General features: G+C 40.4%; 1 long non-coding RNA gene across 1 annotated transcript in view; it reads right to left on the bottom strand.

Moving 5' to 3' along the window:
- The window catches only part of LOC139539822 (uncharacterized), a 29,278-nt gene extending 21,678 nt beyond the window's left edge, over window positions 1-7,600 (bottom strand). Inside the window, exons 1-2 of the long non-coding RNA XR_011668018.1 lie at window positions 7,517-7,600; window positions 6,673-6,739 (exon numbers count right to left, since the gene is read on the bottom strand). This is a non-coding gene — a long non-coding RNA (uncharacterized lncRNA). The remainder of the gene's footprint in view (window positions 1-6,672; window positions 6,740-7,516) is intronic.
- Between the last annotated feature and the right edge of the window lie 10,080 nt (window positions 7,601-17,680).

Here is a 17,680-nt window from a genome sequence, read left to right as displayed (position 1 = left end):
TAAATAAAAATCGTCCGATTAATCGGTATCGGCTGTTTTTGGTCCTCCAACAATCGGTATCGGTATCGGCGTTGAAAAATCATAATCATAATCATAATCTTAATCAAAGTTATGGATTGCCTCTTATCCACTCATTGTCCACTTATGCCATAGTTTGTATATCTTAATTGTTAGTAGAAACCACATTTGTTTAAGCAAGTCAGCCATATTAGCTATGTTTTTTTTAAAGGCAGTAAATGAGGCTGAATTAACTGTTTCGCTGCCAGACACTGATAGCTAGATGTAGCAGTCGTAAGGATTTCCTCCATGGCGCTGAAAAGAAAGCACTGTTTGTCACAGTTATAGTGCAATTCATGTATTGTTTAGTGGCTTTGCTGGCATGCATCATCATTTTTGTTATGATTGACATGCTAAAATCGCAACGTTGCATGCTGTGTGTAACGGAATCGGCTAGATTGCACACACGGTGAAAAACAAATGCGAGGGGACAATGTTGTGAACTCTAGTAGATTTAGATCACTTTTGAGGATGTTCCATTATTTCAGTACAATGGATTTGAGGCAACTACCACATGGACTGTACCCTGTGGGGGCGTTTTGTCCTGATTTCTGTTAGTGCCAGTGAGTAGGCAACTCTCATGGTTTAAATTATGTTTAAATTATGTTTAGAATTTGATTATGTTTATCATTGGCAATTGTCTTGTGGTGCAATACATTGCAGGGTTAATGTTCATTACTGTACAATGCTACATATAGTGAGAGGTGGTCTCATTGAGAAGTCAATAGTGTCAACAGCAACCAAAGAAGACAGGTTGAATAGCTATAAAACCAGCACCTTTCCAATCTAAAGGCCCCTTGTGGTTGGTCATGTCTCGATGGGATACAACTTTTGTCAAATTGATGTAAAAAGAAAAAAAGAAAAGTGCATTTTAGCTAAAGGTCAGCAATATGACACACAAAGTGAACAACTTAGAGCTTTGGAGAGTGATGCTGAACTTCTCAGCTGTTTTGGTCCCCGTTAAAAGAGTATGTTCGGTCCTCCGTATGAGTGTGAAGCAAACCTGTGAGCTTGCGCAGATACTATTTTTGACTGTGTGAGAGCGAAGTCTCGCAATATCTGCGTTGCTGCTCGTGCAACGTCATTTTGCTGACTCTCCCGATTACCTAATTCTCCTAACCTGCTCCATTAATTATCCTAACCTGCTGCGTAAGTTCTCCTAACTTGCTACGAAAAGACAATTTTCAAAAAAGCTGTATCTCATCTAGATAAAACCCTTGTGCGTCACACCTTTACTTCAGCCATGAAGGAAAAGCACGTGAAGTAATAAGATAACCACTATGATATCTAGTTAAGTGATATATCCTCCAAAGCCGGTGTTTGGAGGATATATTGGCACGGTGTTGTTAGTGCCAATATGTCCTTTAAACACTGGCTTCGAGGGCATTATCACTTTTATACAATGGGTTACCAACATATTAAAATAATGATTGACATATTTTCATTAAAAAATGTTATTTTACTATTTCATCCTTCCATGAGATATACAGTTGAAGTCGGAAGTTTACATACACCTTAGCCAAATACATTTAAACTCAGTTTTTAACAATTCCTGACATTTCATTCTTGTAAAAATTCGCTGTCTTAGGTCAGTTAGGATCACCACTTTATTTTAAGAATGTGAAATGTCAGAATAATAGTAGAGAGAATGATTTATTTCAGCTTTTATTTCTTTCATCACATTCCCAGTGGGTCAGAAGTTGACATACACTCAATTAGTATTTGGTAGCATTGCCTTTAAATTTTTTAACTTGGGTCAAACGTTTCGGGTAGCCTTCCACAAGCTTCCCACAATAAGTTGGGTGAATTTTGTCCCATTCTTCCTGACAGAGCTGGTGTAACTGAGTCAGGTTTGTAGGCCTCCTTGCTCGCACATGCTTTTTCAGTTCTGCCCACAACTTTTCTATGGGATTGAGGTCAGGGCTTTGTGATGGCCACTCCAATACCTTGACTTTGTTGTCCTTAAGCCATTTTGCCACAACTTTGGAAGTATGCTTGGGGTCATTGTTCATTTGGAAGACCCATTTTCGACCAAGCTTTAACTTCTTGACTGATGTCTTGAGATGTTGCTTCAATATATCCACATAATTTTCCTGCCTCATGATGCCATCTATTTTGTGAAGTGCACCAGTCCCTCCTGCAGCAAAGCACCCCCACAACATGATGCTGCCACCCCCGTGCTTCACGGTTGGGATGGTGTTCTTCGGCTTGCAAGCCTCCCCCTTTTTCCTCCAAACATAGCGATGTTCATTATGGCCAAACAGTTCTATTTTTGTATCATCAGACCAGAGGACATTTCTCCAAAAAGTACGATCTTTGTCCCCATGTGCAGTTGCAAACTGTAGTCTGGCTTTTTTATGGCGGTTTTGGAGCAGTGGCTTCTTCCTTGCTGAGTGGCCTTTCAGGTTACGTCAGTATAGGACTCGTTTTACTGTGGATATAGATACTTTTGTACCCGTTTCCTCCAGCATCTTCACAGGGTCCTTTGCTGTTGTTCTGGGATTGATTTGAACTTTTCGCACCAAAGTACATTCATCTCTAGGAGACAGAACGCGTCTCCTTCCTGAGCGGTATGACGGCTGCGTGGTCCCATGATGTTTATACTTGCATACTATTGTTTGTACAGATGAACGTGGTACCTTCAGGCGTTTGGAAATTCCCCCTAAGGATGAACCAGACTTGTGGAGGTCTACATTTTTTTTCTGAGGTCTTATCTGATTTATTTTGATTTTCCCATGATGTCAAGCAAAGAGGTACTGAGTTTGAAGGTAGGCCTTGAAATACATCAACAGGTACACCTCCAATAGACTCAAATGATGTCAATTAGCCTATCAGAAGCTTCTAAAGCCATGACATAATTTTCAGGAATTTTCCAAGCTGTTTAAAGGCACAGTCAACTTAGTGTATGTAAACATCTGACCCACTGGAATTGTGATAAAGTGAATTAAAAGTGAAATAATCTGTCTGTAAACAAGTGTTGGAAAAACTACTTGTGTCATGCACAAAGTAGATGTCCTAACCGACTTGCCAAAACTATAGTTTGTTAACAATTTTTTTTAATTTTTTTTTTAATGACTCCAACCTAAGTGTATGTAAACTTCCGACTTCAACTGTAGTCCCGACACAAATATAGGTTTGCTACCCAAGCCGGCTGGTCGTTATATTGGTTCGGTTGCTAGAGACGCGACACAGTAGTTATGTCTTTTTTGTTCTAAATCTAGTCGTTCGTTCCAAATGTTCCGTACCATGATGGCGGGCAACGTTCTTATCCCTTTCTTGCTAGCTAGCCAACTTTCGCTAATGCAGTTTTGTCAAACAGTGCAGCCATAATAACTGCAAAGTAGCTTCATTTGCGTTTGTTTAAGCTGTTTTCTAGTGATTTTTTTTATACATCAATTAAATATTAGCTATTGATGTACGATTTCACCTGGCATAGAACATTTGCTCTCTCGCCAGGCCACTGTTCAGAAGAGATAGCCAACTACACAGCTAATACAATCACTTTAAACGGAAGCTAGAATGACAGCAAACTAAATCAAATCAAATACAATTGTATTTGTCACATGCGCCGAATACAACAGGTGTAGTAGACCTTACAGTGAAATTCATTTACTTCCCTCATTTACTTGTGTATTTAACCCTCTGTTCCCCCCATGTCTTTGTGTGGGATTGTTTATTGTAGTGCTTGTGCACGTTCCCCGGGAGCGCACGACGGGTTATTTTGTGCCCATTTATTAGGTTGTTCTGGATGCCATTGGTTTTGCTTTTGTTGATATCTGAATTACTGGAGAACTGAGATCAAGTAGAGACTCTGGACGAAGTGGATCAGGTATGGTAAAAGGCAGTTTTATTCAGAGGTAAAGATATCTGAGATAGCGTGCACGGACTCGTTCTGTCTGTCTCTGGGTGTGTGTGGGTCTCAGTATCTGCTTATGAGTTGGTGAGAAACCCTGTTTTGAAAGAAGTTAGTTATAACAACGTAATAGCAATATGCTTGTGTTATTTTAAATGGTATTTATTACACTTTATAAATCTCCGGTTATTACCCAGCTCTGCTCTCCTGCGCCTGACTTCTCCGCCGCCTATTACGCACCCTGCTACAGTAATTTGTTGTTTGAAATGAATGAGTCCTGCCTTGATGACTGTGTATTAGCTTTACAATACTTGTCCTATAGATTTTTGTAGTCTTAAATGATTACTTGGAATAATGATAGCTAAAGGTACCTGTCTCGGAATGGAATGCTAGTGATAAAGCTATCTGTTCCTGCTAGCTAGCAAAAGGTCTACTTGCTGTAGCTACAATAGCTAGCTACATTGCTAAGGTTGCTGCATTCTAAGAAAGTTGAAAGAGTTATTTTACAGCTTGCATTGATGGTATCATGTTTCTATAACTAAATAGATTACAAATATAAAAAATACTTTTCTTCTTCTTCGGTGGAGTTTAACGGCGGTTGGCATCCAATATGTTTCATTACCACCATCCAACTGGACTATAGTATAAAGCCATTATACATTGTAATACAAAATTAGAAAAGGGGACAAGGAAAAAAAACATCCTTCCAATTAAACCCACTACCCCATTCCAATACTTTGACTCTATCTGCAGCTGCACCATGCTAATGGCCTGGGAGGACGACTGGACACCACCCACTACTCAACCCACCCTGTAACTCTTCAGAAGTCGTCAAATCTTGTACACCCAAGTACTTCTCTGCAGCTGCCACCACAATATCTATTTTCTGTGATTTACGTTCCATTTCTGCAATATAGTTGATACCCATTACTATGAGCACTAAGAAGCCAACCTTACTGAAGCCTATCCCTCTGTGCTGGCACAGATCTACTACTCAGAAGGATCCTATCAGGAGCCTCACCCTTGACCCATCCTCCTCTACTTTCTTCACTGCCTCAGCATAAAACACCTTCTGTACTACTCTGACTGTGGCCAACTCAACCTGCCTCTCTGGCACCGGACACTTCCGATCCCCAGCAACATGGGCACACCTACAGTTGACACACACAACTTTTTCCGCCAAACTACAAAATCCTCCACAATCTATGTTCTCCTGCACACTTCCCACATCTTGGAATCACCCTCCTTCCTACACACTGCTGTGGCATGACCATAATCGTGGCAACTGAAACACTGCAGTGGATTCGGCAGAAAAGCTTTAATAGAATAACTCATATATCCTAACATGACTTTGTAGGGTAAAGACTGATTAAAAACTCAAAAGGCCAGAATGTGACACCTCTGTTCCACCACGTTCCCCACCGGGTTTGCATCGCACCAAACGACGGGCGTCACAAACACCAAGGATCTTCAACTTCAATTACTCCACCTTTACACTTAACACTACCCCAGAAATCACTCATTTCAATAGTACCCTATTCCTAAGAGCAAAGCATGAAACAGATCTTGACCCGAGTTGCGTGGCACGGAGCACCCGCTCCCTCTGGGCGGAAGAAACACAAACAAACAGCATAAGTCCACTTCGGGTTACCTTCACCGATTTAACAGTACTTTTCCACCAAACCTGATACCACATATGGATCAGCCAAAAGGCCTGGATCCACTTTCTCCAAGAATCTCACTCCCACCAGACCAAACTCATCTTTATCATAACCATGTCCATCGATGCAAGGCTCGGGCTCCGAGCTCCTCATCACACCTTCCAACTCACTTAAATCTCCCTCATTCACTTCCATTTCACCTCCAGAACTCAGTCTGGCAGACATCCCACTATGTTTGTACTTGACCCCAGTCTTCTTCGACACACCATCTCCCTTTTTATCGCCATCTTCGTCAAATTCTAATTAAACCTCTTCTTCCTCTTTTCCTCCTCTGAAATTCACATTTCCGTGTCCCTGTCCCAATATTCCTCTTGTCCTGGCTTTGCTAGCGGCCCGGTGGCATCCCGACGTAAGATCCATCTCATAATCGTCCTGCTCACCCTGGAAACATGTCTTCTCCGGGCAACGACATTTTCAGAGCATGAGCAGTGGCACAATTCCCTCCCATAGCAGTTTGTTAGACGGAGATCTCGTTCAAGCTGTAACCAGCTGTGTTAAGTACCTTAGATACGGAGAACGTGATTGGCAGACGTGATCAGCAGAGATGGTACCTGGATAGTACACAAGTTTTGTATTCATTGTATTTATTTTTTCATATTTTTTTTGTGGGGTCTGCAGCACCCTCAGCACCCCTACTTCCCGTGGCTATGGGTTAGCGGTTTAGTACTTGGCAGCGTTTGCCTGTCCAGATAGCGAACATAAAAGTAAGTATTTAGAAAAAAATTGCAAGAATTGACATTGCCAACAAACGGAAATGTGTTCAGAATAAATAAATATATCGAATATGTAATAAAAACAAAACAAATAGCTCCTCCCTTGCCAGGGACCGATCATCTCGAAAACTACAGCTTTGGCCACTGAGCTAGCTATAGGCTTCGGCCCTCCACCTATCACGAAATATATTTAATTTAATCCATGCTCGAAAGAATACAAAGGGTGACAGTACAAGGAGCAACAACAAAAAAGACCATACATTTCAGCATTATGCTTAATCAGTGCTATACAAAGCATTGATTACGTCTCCTTGACATTATCGTTTACCTGATGATGTTTTTGTTAACGTATGATGGGAGTCCATGGGTCACCGGTTTGCCTGGGAGGGGGTCCCCTGAATGATTGTGGTAAAAAAGAACAAAGGACTATGAATTTAAACAAACATGTTACCTGAACATGTAATATAACGCAGTAATAACGTTACAGGGAACAATAGGAACTACTACTAACAGTAATAATAATAACTAACAGTTCTCCCTCTTTCTTTCTCTCTCTAGGAGGACCTGAGCCCTAGGACCATGCCTCAGGACTACCTGGCATGATGACTCCTTGCTGTCCCCAGTCCACCTGGCCGTGCTGCTGCTCCAGTTTCAACTGTTCTGCCTGCGGCTATGGAACCCTGACCTGTTCACCGGGCGTGCTACCTGTCCCAGACCTGCTGTTTTCAACTCTCTAGAGACAGCAGGAGCGGTAGAGATACTCTTATTGATCGGCTATGAAAAGCCAACTGTCATTTACTCCTGAGGTGCTGACTTGCTGCACCATCGACAACTACTGTGATTATTATTATTTGACCATGCTGGTCATTTATGAACATTTGAACCTCTTGGCCATGTTCTGTTATAATCTCCACCCGGCACAGCCAGAAGAGGACTGGCCACCACTCATAGCCTGGTTCCTCTCTAGGTTTTTTCCTAGGTTTTGGCCTTTCTAGGGAGTTTTTCCTAGCCACCGTGCTTCTACACCTGCATTGTTTGCTGTTTGGGGTTTTAGGCTGGGTTTCTGTACAGAACTTTGAGATATCAGCTGATGTAAGGGCTATATAAATAAATTTGATTTGAATAGTAAACACACACAAATCTCAGCCATAACAACAATAACCACTACTCACTTTTACACTCCCACTCCATGAACACACTGCCATAAATCCCACTCTTATGTCAACTGAAAGGAACAGTCATGGGGACTGACTGCATATATAGGGATCCAAGAGCACCGGGCCTTATTAGCTAGTGCAGATGTCCATAGCCAATCAGAGGGTGAATGATCAGCTCATGTACAGAGTATGGGGCAACTGGGCACCATGCACAGAGTATGGGGTAACTGGGGACCAGACGCTTGTCTGAGATCGCGGGCTATGCCCGGATCGATATTTCCTCACTTGAGGATAGCCAGACTCAGCGGAGCCAAACATAAATAATTGCGCAAAAAAAACTCAGTCAATTAAATAGTGTCCTGCAGTGCCCTCAGTAGGGGGAATTCTCTACTACAGTGTAGTAATGTATGTAACGTTATTTCATATATACATACTATTTTTTGGTCAAATATGTTTGCAAAATATGGTTGCTGTTGAGTCGAGACGTCTATCTAGTAGTCCATGATTAAAGTGCGGAATAATTTAGCATTTTGTTTACTACATTTTATATACATTTTTATACATTTATTCTATATAATTGGACATAAAACTTTCAGATTAACAGAATATTCTCTGAAGAGCAGCTTGTTTCCATTGAACGGTCACTGCTATTCCCTTATTCGCCAGAAGAGTGTGCAAAGGAACACATAAAAACAGAACCAGTGTGCTTAGCATCAGCTCATATTGAGACAGTAGTAGACTATGAAAAACGCCTTTTAAGGGCATGAGATTTACCGTGTGAGTGGGCTGGGTGTTATCAAGTCGGATGCAGTACAATGGGCGCGATCTTCTGTCCAGGCGTTGTTGACGCATGCCAGATCATACAACGCCTGGATAGGTATTTTAAACTGCAATATGTAGCTTTTTGGGCGTCCCGACCAAATTCATATAGAAATGTTAGTTTTAAATCTGTCATTCTCGTTGAAAAAATCTCTAAAAGCGGTAGATATGTTCTATATGTACTATTTCTTTGCTTCCCGTTCTTCAATTTCATTTTTGTGTCTTTTACTTTCGGTTTTGTACACCATCTTGAAACAGCTGAAAATACAATATTTTGGGTAATGGAATATATATTTCACAGAGGCTTAGATGGTACAATGATTCTCTACACTATACTTGATTGTTTTGTCACATACACTGAAATTAGGCGAGCTATTAGAATTTTAGCAAACGGGAAATGGTTGATCGATTTCTGCATAGTGCATCTTTAAGTATCACTATCAGCTAACCACATAATATGTTATAGCAATCTGTCAGTCGATGACACGCTGTATCTCATCATACTGTTCTCATGGCAGATATACCGGTTTTGACTAGCAGAAGTGACTTTTCGTACAGGTTAAGAGAATTAACGTCACAGGTTAGGAGAATGAGGTTAAGGTTAAGAAAAGGGTTAGGGTTAGCTAAAATGCAAAAATTGGCCCCAACAAGACTGAAACATATCTACAACCAGGCCTGCCCTGAGAACAGTCTTGTGCCGCATTCAAAACAACTAGGAATTCAGAGTTTGGAAATCTCCAACTTCAGTGTATTCAAGACAACTGGGAACTCGGGAAAAAAACGATCTCTGTGTGGGGGGAAAAAAATCGTTTTTAACGGTCATCCAACTCAGAATTCCAAGTCGAAAACTCAGGCATCTTTCTAGAGCTACGACTGACGTTATGATTTGACCTCGTTTTTTCAAAGTTTCCAGTTGTCTTGAAAGCACCATTGGTTTCCACTAATGCCACGCTGCCGATGACACAGTCGATGACGTGGCACGCAACCATTGGTTGATGCATGCAACGTCTGAGCAGGGGACGCAACGATTGACTGATTCGGTCGACTGAAGCTTATTCCTCAGTCAAAAACCAAGAACATTACAGGATTTTATTTTATATTCAGTTACAGTTGAAGTCGGAAGTTTACATACACCTTAGCCAAATACATTTTAACTCCGTTTTTCACAATTCCTGACATTTAATTATTGTAAAAATTCCCTGTCTTAAGTCAGTTAGGATCACCACTTTATTTTAAGAATGTGAAATGTCAGAATAAAGTAGAGAGAATTATTTCAGCTTTTATTTCTTTCATCACATTCCCAGTGGGTCGGAAGTCTACCTACACTCAATTAGTATTTGGTAGCATTGCCTTTAAATTGTTTAACTAGGGTCAAACGTTTCGGGTAGCCTTCTACAAGCTTCCCACCAGAAGTTGGGTGAATTTTGACCCATTCCTCCTGACAGAGCTGGTGTAACGTAGTCAGGTTTGTAGGCCTCCTTGCTCGCACACGCCTTTTCAGTTCTGCCCACAAATTTTCTATGGGTTTGAGGTCAGGGCTTTGTGATGGCCACTCCAATACCTTGACTTTGTTGTCCTTATGCCATTTTGCCACAACTTTGGAAGTATGCTTGGGGTCATTGTCCATTTGGAAGACCCATTTGCGACCAAGCTTTAACTTCCTGACTGATGTCTTGAGATGTTGCTTCAATATATCCACATCATTTTCCATCTTCATGATGCCATCTATTTTGTGAAGTGCACCAGTCCCTCCTGCAGCAAAGCACCCCCACAACATGTTGCTGCCACCCCCGTGCTTCACGGTTGGGATGGTGTTCTTTTGATTTTCCCATGATGTCAAGCAAAGAGGCACTGAGTTTGAAGGTAGACCTTGAAATACATCAACAGGTACACCTCAAATTGACGTCAATTAGCCTATCAGAAGCTTCTAAAGCCATGACATCATTTTCAGGAATTTTCCAAGCTGGTTACATTTACATTTAAGTCATTTAGCAGACGCTCTTATCCGGAGCGACTTACAAATTGGAAAGTTCATACATATTCATCCTGGTCCCCCCGTGGGGAATGAACCCACAACCCTGGCGTTGCAAGCGCCATGCTCTACCAACTGAGCCACACGGCACAGTCAACTTTAGTGTATGTAAACTTCTGACCCACTGCAATTGGGATACAGTGAATTATAAGTGAAATAATCTGTCTGTAAACAATTGTTGGAAAAATGACTTGTGTTATGCACAAAGTAGATGTCCTAACCGACTTCCCAAAACTATTTTTTGTTATCAAGAAATTTGTGGAGTGGTTGAAAAACGAGTTTTAATGACTCCAACCTAAGTGTATGTAATCTTCCAACTTCAACTGTATATCAGGGACCAGTTATGTATATTAAAGATGATATAACTTGATTTCTCAGTTACCGGTATGAATGCTATGTGTGTTTAGTCCGCTCATTTTAATGTGTGTACATTTGATGGGTGTGTTGAAAGGGTAATGGTTGCCTACACTGGACGCAATATGATATCTCGCAAAGGCCTCATCACCTTTCCCTATTGTTATAGAATGAGAAACACACAAAGGGCTTCCATTTTGGTGAGCCGTCACATAAAGTAGGACAGACACTAAAGGACATAGAGCAGAGGAGGCTGGTGGGAGGACCTATAGGAGGACGGGCTCATTGTAACGGCTGGAATGCAATCAATAGAACAGTATCAAACACATGAAACAGATGGAAACCACATGTTTGACTCCGTTCCTTTAATTCCATTCCAGCCATTACAATGAGCCTTTCCTCCTATAGCTCCTCCCACCAGCCTCCACTGACATAGAAGTAGTAGTGATCCTTTTCAAGAGGTTGATGGTGTGTGGTGTTCAAGAGAGAAGGCTGACTGTTCTAGACATTCTGTAATTTCAGTATATTAAAAGGCTGACTATAACCTACTGTATTGAAATATAATGGAAACAGCAACTGACAAATAGTATGACAGATGTGTACACATTTAGAAGCATGTGAAAAGCCAACATTACCATGAAAGTGAAAGTTAAGCTGAAGTTCAGTCATAACCAAATGCTATAAATCTGAAGGGAACTTCCTTTACACAATGGGTCTCTTTTGGAGCATCTGAAACCGAGCATTGTTGTTGTACATTGATTCAGTTGTGCAGGGTATGCCATACCAGGGGCATGATCAGGTAGTGAATGTGTCATGCTATCCATGTTAAAGCAAGCTCTTGATGTGCTTGGATGCGAGTAAATTCAGATTCTCATGATAAACAAGGCCAAAGTTTCACTGTGAAATCATCTCTCCATCTGTCTCCTGGAAAGTCAATGCAGGTACAGACAAACCCAGAAAGAAACAAAAGTTCTGACACTGAGTGCACATGTAGATGTTCCAATAAAAGTTTCTTGGCATGATAGGTATCTCTGGCAGTCTCTACTTTGTTCCTCTCTGCTGCTTCGTCTAGCTGCAAGTTGAGACTTGAGGTTTTTCTCTCCCCTCTCGACAGTTATTCTTTCCTCTTCCCCTGCCTGACTCTTTCTACTCACAGCCCTATATGGTAAAATACTCACTGTTGACTGAGTGCACAGGAAATTAATCACCCGCAAACACTCATGCGCAAAAACAAGAACATACAGTACATTATAATAATAGTATCATTCACTATTTTTGTTGGGGTTAAAATCCACTGAAAACTCTTGTTTGGAGTTGATAGAATGTGGGACAGTCTAATAAGTCCAGCGGATAGGTGAAATAATTGTTCCATTTGATGATACAAGTATCAAACTTGGTACACTAATACTAGATACCTTAAGGAACATTTTAAAGATTTGAGGCAGTCTGGAAAGCCGGTCAGTCAAGCAGGGTGACCATTTCAATAAAATGGTTGCCATACGGATTTCTTGCTCGAAGAAAATAGGGTCAAATCATTCCAAACAATATCAAAATGACTTTGTAATGTTCTCTACCTACTAAATAAACACCAAATATAATATAGACAATTCTGATCATAAAGTACTCTTATGACCTTCATGGGGGTCATATTGAAGTAATTTTGACCATAGTCCAGCAGCTACGGGATCTTTTGGGGGGACTTTGTGATAGAGCCACCAAATTTCACATAAAGCTAGGGCATGTCTAAATACATATTTTTGGCTATAGCACAATTGCAGAATTTGTCCACTACCCCCCTGGCGCTGAAAAATAGGCCAAGAAAGGTAACTCGTTGGATAGATGTCACCAAGGGGTACTCCGCTCCGGTCAGAGAGCAAGCGAACAAACTTACTCTTAACTTGGACACAGCTTTTTTTTTTTATTAAGGTGTGAAGGAGCCTATCAGGGAAGTCCTGATAATTAGTGACAAGTGTGTGGCATTAATAGAGAGTCAACAGGTGAAATCAACTTGTTTAATCAAGTTCATCTCAGTAGAATGCTGATCCACTCTGAGGGCTTTTGTACAGTCGCCAACCAGCTGCATGGGGCCATATTGTACTAGATTCACCTGGCCATATCTTCATAAATAATTGGTACATACAACCCAATGATGGCTTAAAATGTTTGAGGGGGTATGGAAAACACATTGAAATGGCCCACAGATGCCATATATACGTATTGAGACTTTAGTAGAAAAGTGGTGAAAACGTGTGACAACTGACTGTTTTTTGTAAATGTTTTCATGGCAAGTTCCAATATGTTTTTTGGAAGTTCCAACATGTAAACACTCTAAAACATTATATTGGTGTTCCCTGAAGTCTACTGATTGTAATGATATATAATATGATATTCTGTTTTATGTCAATTTGAAGAAATGTGAAACCTGCCCTGTACATGTCACTTTAGGTAAAATCCCATATGAATGCATTATGTCCATCAGAGAGACAGATAACTCATTATGATGAGCACAATAAAATTACCCAAGTATGCCTTATGTATGTGTCCTTTAACTACACTTTATGCAGAAATGTGGTGGAAATGTCCCCTAAAATTACTTTTCTGTCATTTGAATTGGCCATAACTTCCTAAGTAAGTGGCATATTAAGCCTAATGATGGCTTAAAATGTTCAAGGTAGCGTGTAAAAATACAATCAAATGGATCATATATGTTTTTTTAAGATGTTTTTGAAAATACGGAAAATAAATTGCCCAAAATGCTGTCCAAATCACAGATTTTTGTTGATATTTTGATCCTTTGATTAAGAGGATCACATTTCAGCATGCTCCTAATAATTTCAAAGTAGTGTGTGATATCTGTGGATTAGAATGGTATATAACATGTACCAAAACAGTGCTTGCATAATAAGTAATGGCAGTATCGTGTCCCATACATCAAGGTAGAGTTCAATTGGAATGGCTTCATGTCCATGGTTTCATTTTCAACATTCTAAGTACAGGAAAGTAAATACTTGGAAGGTTTCTTGTCACATTTCTTGAAATTGAAAAAATACAGACTCTCATATTTTATATCATTGTAATTAGTCAACTTTAAGGAACACCCATTTTACCATTTTAAGTGTTTTAATGTAAAATACAGAAAATGAGAACGAAAGTATGTTTTTTTAATATATTTAAAATATTTAAAGTCTACATATACACTGAGTGTACAAAACATTAGGAACACCTTCCTAATATTGAGTTGCACCCCCTTTTGCCCTCAGAACAGGCTTAATTTGTTGGGGAATGGACTCTACAAGGTGTTGAAATGTTCCACAGGGATGCTGGCACATGTTGACTCCAAAGCTTCCCACAGTTGTGTCAAGTTGGCTGGATGTCCTTTAGGTGGTGGACCATTCTTGATACACACGGGAAACTCATGAGTGTGAAAAACCCAGCAGCATTGCAGTTTTTGACAGACTCAAACTGGTGCACCTGGCATCTACTACCATACCCCATTCAAAGGCACTTAAATATTTTGTCTTGCCCATTCACCCTCTGAATGGCACACATACACAATCCAGGTCTCAGTTGTCTGAAGGCTTAAAAATCCTTATTTAACCCATCTCTTCATCTACACTGTTTGAATCGGATTTAACAAGTGACATCAATAAGGGATCATAGCTGCACCTTTATTCACCTGGTCAGTCAATGTCATGGAAAAAGCAGGTGTTCCTAGTGGTCAATTGTACATTCAGTGTATATGGCATATTTGGGACATTTTATTGTGTTCTTGTGACCCCCTCAAACATTTTAAGCCATCACTGGGCTGTATGTACCAATTATTCATGGAGATATGGCCATGTAATTCCGGTCCAATATGGCCCTATGGAGCTTGTTGGTGGTCATTTTGGAAAACTGAGTATATTCACAGGTGTGGTGCTGCCGGAGCGCACCGGAACAATGAATCAATGTCCTGTAAGATCACTTAATGAATGATTAATTAGTATTCTGCATAACAGCCTGAATATAATAGAGTAATCTAACGTTACTGTAAAAACAAAAACCCCACCCCATGAGATTTAAGAATGATTGTACTGAAAGGTCACGTTTTTTTCTCATGATATGGCCAAAACTAAACAGCGCGTGCCATAGGATAAATATTCTCTGATGGAAGCAATACAGGTAGGCTAGTCTGCAGCTTGTTAATATCATCTCCTCTGAAATCCGCTCAAAGAGTATTTACTCACATAACTCAAGAAGATCTAAATACATATTCTCATGAAACTGAGTGAGATAAAATGGTTATGATTGGCATTCAGATGCAGATTGGACATTTTACCCGTAAAATAAGAATAATTATTATTCACAATTGACAATGATGGCCTATTTTGAAATGAGATAGGCCTAATTTGGTGTATGAGGGTATTAAAAATACAAACATTTATTCATGCAATGTCTGAATAGGCAGGCGTGGCATTTGGATGATGCGTTTTATGCATATAAAATGATATTATTCAACAGACTACGGTGCAAACGTTGATTGGCAGCCAGGGGGGTAATGGACAAAATCTGTGATGGCACTATAGCAAAAAAAATACTTCTTTAGACATACCCCAACTGTGTGTGAAATTTGGTGGCTCTATCACAAAGTCTAAAAATGTTTCCCCATAGCCGCTGGACTATGGTCAAAATGACCTCAATTTGACCCCCATAAAGGTCTTAAGAGTATTTTATGATCATAACTATTGTCTATGTTACCTGTGGGATTTATTTAGTGGGTATATAACATTACAAAGTCATTTTGATATTGTTTGGAATGATTTTTCTTCTTACAGGAATTGTATTATGTTTACTCCCGAGGCGTCACTACAGACACCCTGGTTCGAATCCAGGCTGTATCACAACCGGCCGTGATTGGGAGTCCCATAGGGCTGCGAACAATTGGCCCAGCGTTGTCCGGGTTTGGCCGGTGTAGGCCGTCATTGTAAATAAGAATTTGTTCTTAACTAACTTGCCTAGTTAAATAAAGGCTAAATTAAAAAATAATAATAATAATGGCCTCCCTGGTTGACTGACATGCTTTCCAGACTACCTCCCATGTTTAAAATGTTATTTAAGTTATCTAGTATTAATGTTACCAAGTTTGATACTTGTATCATAAAGTGGAAAGATCTCAGTATATTTGGTAATTATCCTCTGGACTAAATCACCATTTGGGAACATACTGCATAAGATCACTATCAAACACACAATCAAGCTGAAGAACATATGTACATATGCAATGCGTAAGGCCTACAGGTAACTTATTTTGAAGCCTTGGATATTTCTTATATTATAGAACAAGTTCAGTGTATGACCTGCTTAGACACTCAGATTGTTCTTCAGGTTGTTGACAGTATTGAGACAATATTAAGCAGGAATGAAAACAAATATTTTGTTAGTATACCTTTGTAATACACACAAGTCCAGTTGTAATGTGCACCGTTTGGAACTCTAGCGCTAAATAGCATGCTTATTCTGCTCTGCTGGCACAGACCACTTCCTCATTCTGCTTTATGCTTGAGAGGTTCATTAGACTCTTGAATGTTTTCAAATGTCATCATGTCTTTCATGTGGTTGACCTTGAACATTACTGACCAATTCATCAGACTTGTAAATGCCACACTCCTCAGTGCAGGAAAAAAATTAAAATGTACATGACGTTTTAAATGTTCTATCTAATGCAGCATCTGCCGGTGCAATGTACTGTATCGGTAGCTAGCTATAGAAAGGTATAATGGCATTTTTCCAATGGTCAATAATTGAAGTGTTGCCTATGAAAAAGCCAGTCATGCTGTAGGGAGATGACCTTTCTTTATAAACTCTGTCTACTGACGGTTTCACATCTTATTAGTCTGTGTGCAACTTGAGCAGGATCAAGAAATGAATAACTATTTTGCTGGGGTCATTGATCCATGCAGAGTTATAGTTTAATTAAATAGCGAATCCAGCAAGAAAGAGATGCTGGACATATTGTTGAGTGAGTATGAGAGGGAGAAGAAAAGAAAGAAAGAGAGAACATTTGTTGCCTCAAGTCTGTGATGTATATCTAGGAGACTAGAGTTGCTCCAAAGTAGACATGTGACATTGACATGTAACATTCAGAGGGGTTTCTGGGAAGAATAGCCTCTTCTGAATTAGATCGTCAAACTGTACTTCACCTTCATCACTTCCTCTTCTGTTTCTGTCTTTGTTTGAGCTCTTTGGAACAGCACTTCTGCAATTCTGTAACCAGACAACAGTTGAGAAACTATCCTACATTTTTCGAAGTAAATGAAACTACACAATCATATTCCTCACTTCCTTGGCCACGATGACAGATCATCTGATTGACTATTATATTTTGTACTAGTGGAAAATAGCATTTCCATCATTTCCCAAATTAAGTCATTTGAGTGTGTATATGACAGGGATGACAGAGAGAGAGGAATGTTTGGTCTGCGGGACAGAACAGTGACCTGAACAGCCAGTGCAATCACAGCACTGAGGAGACAGATAGAGGCATCAATTTGGATGGAGTGGATGGAGTGCAGCTCAGCTTATTAGGCCCTGACAATGGCCGCACTGTGCCAATGCTGGAGTGGCACACAGGGGCATTGAGAGTTGACCCATTCACACTCACATTCCCTCTCCCATTCACACAGGCTGAAAGGGCCCCCCATACCCCCCTTGCTTGCCCCAATTTTTCTCCTCCCTAAACTCACCCCCCCTCCCCAACCAGAATAACCACATCAGTCCACATGAACCGTATTCCGTACTCCCAGCCCACCACTCCCCCTTACTCCCCTTCCCCCTCTTGCGCCTGAGGAGACGAGATATAAGAGAGTGATGAGATCATCTGCACAGCAGGGGTTGGTTAAATATCCCGTAAATACACAATCCAGCCGTGCTAGTCACTTTGTTAGCTCATGTTGTGATATTTGGATAAGTGACTGGGGGAGTCCTTTATCTTTGAA

The sequence above is a fragment of the Salvelinus alpinus genome, chromosome 15, assembly GCF_045679555.1.
Source record: "Salvelinus alpinus chromosome 15, SLU_Salpinus.1, whole genome shotgun sequence".
Lineage (NCBI taxonomy): Eukaryota > Metazoa > Chordata > Actinopteri > Salmoniformes > Salmonidae > Salvelinus > Salvelinus alpinus.
This window is presented reverse-complemented; position numbering and strand designations above follow the sequence as displayed.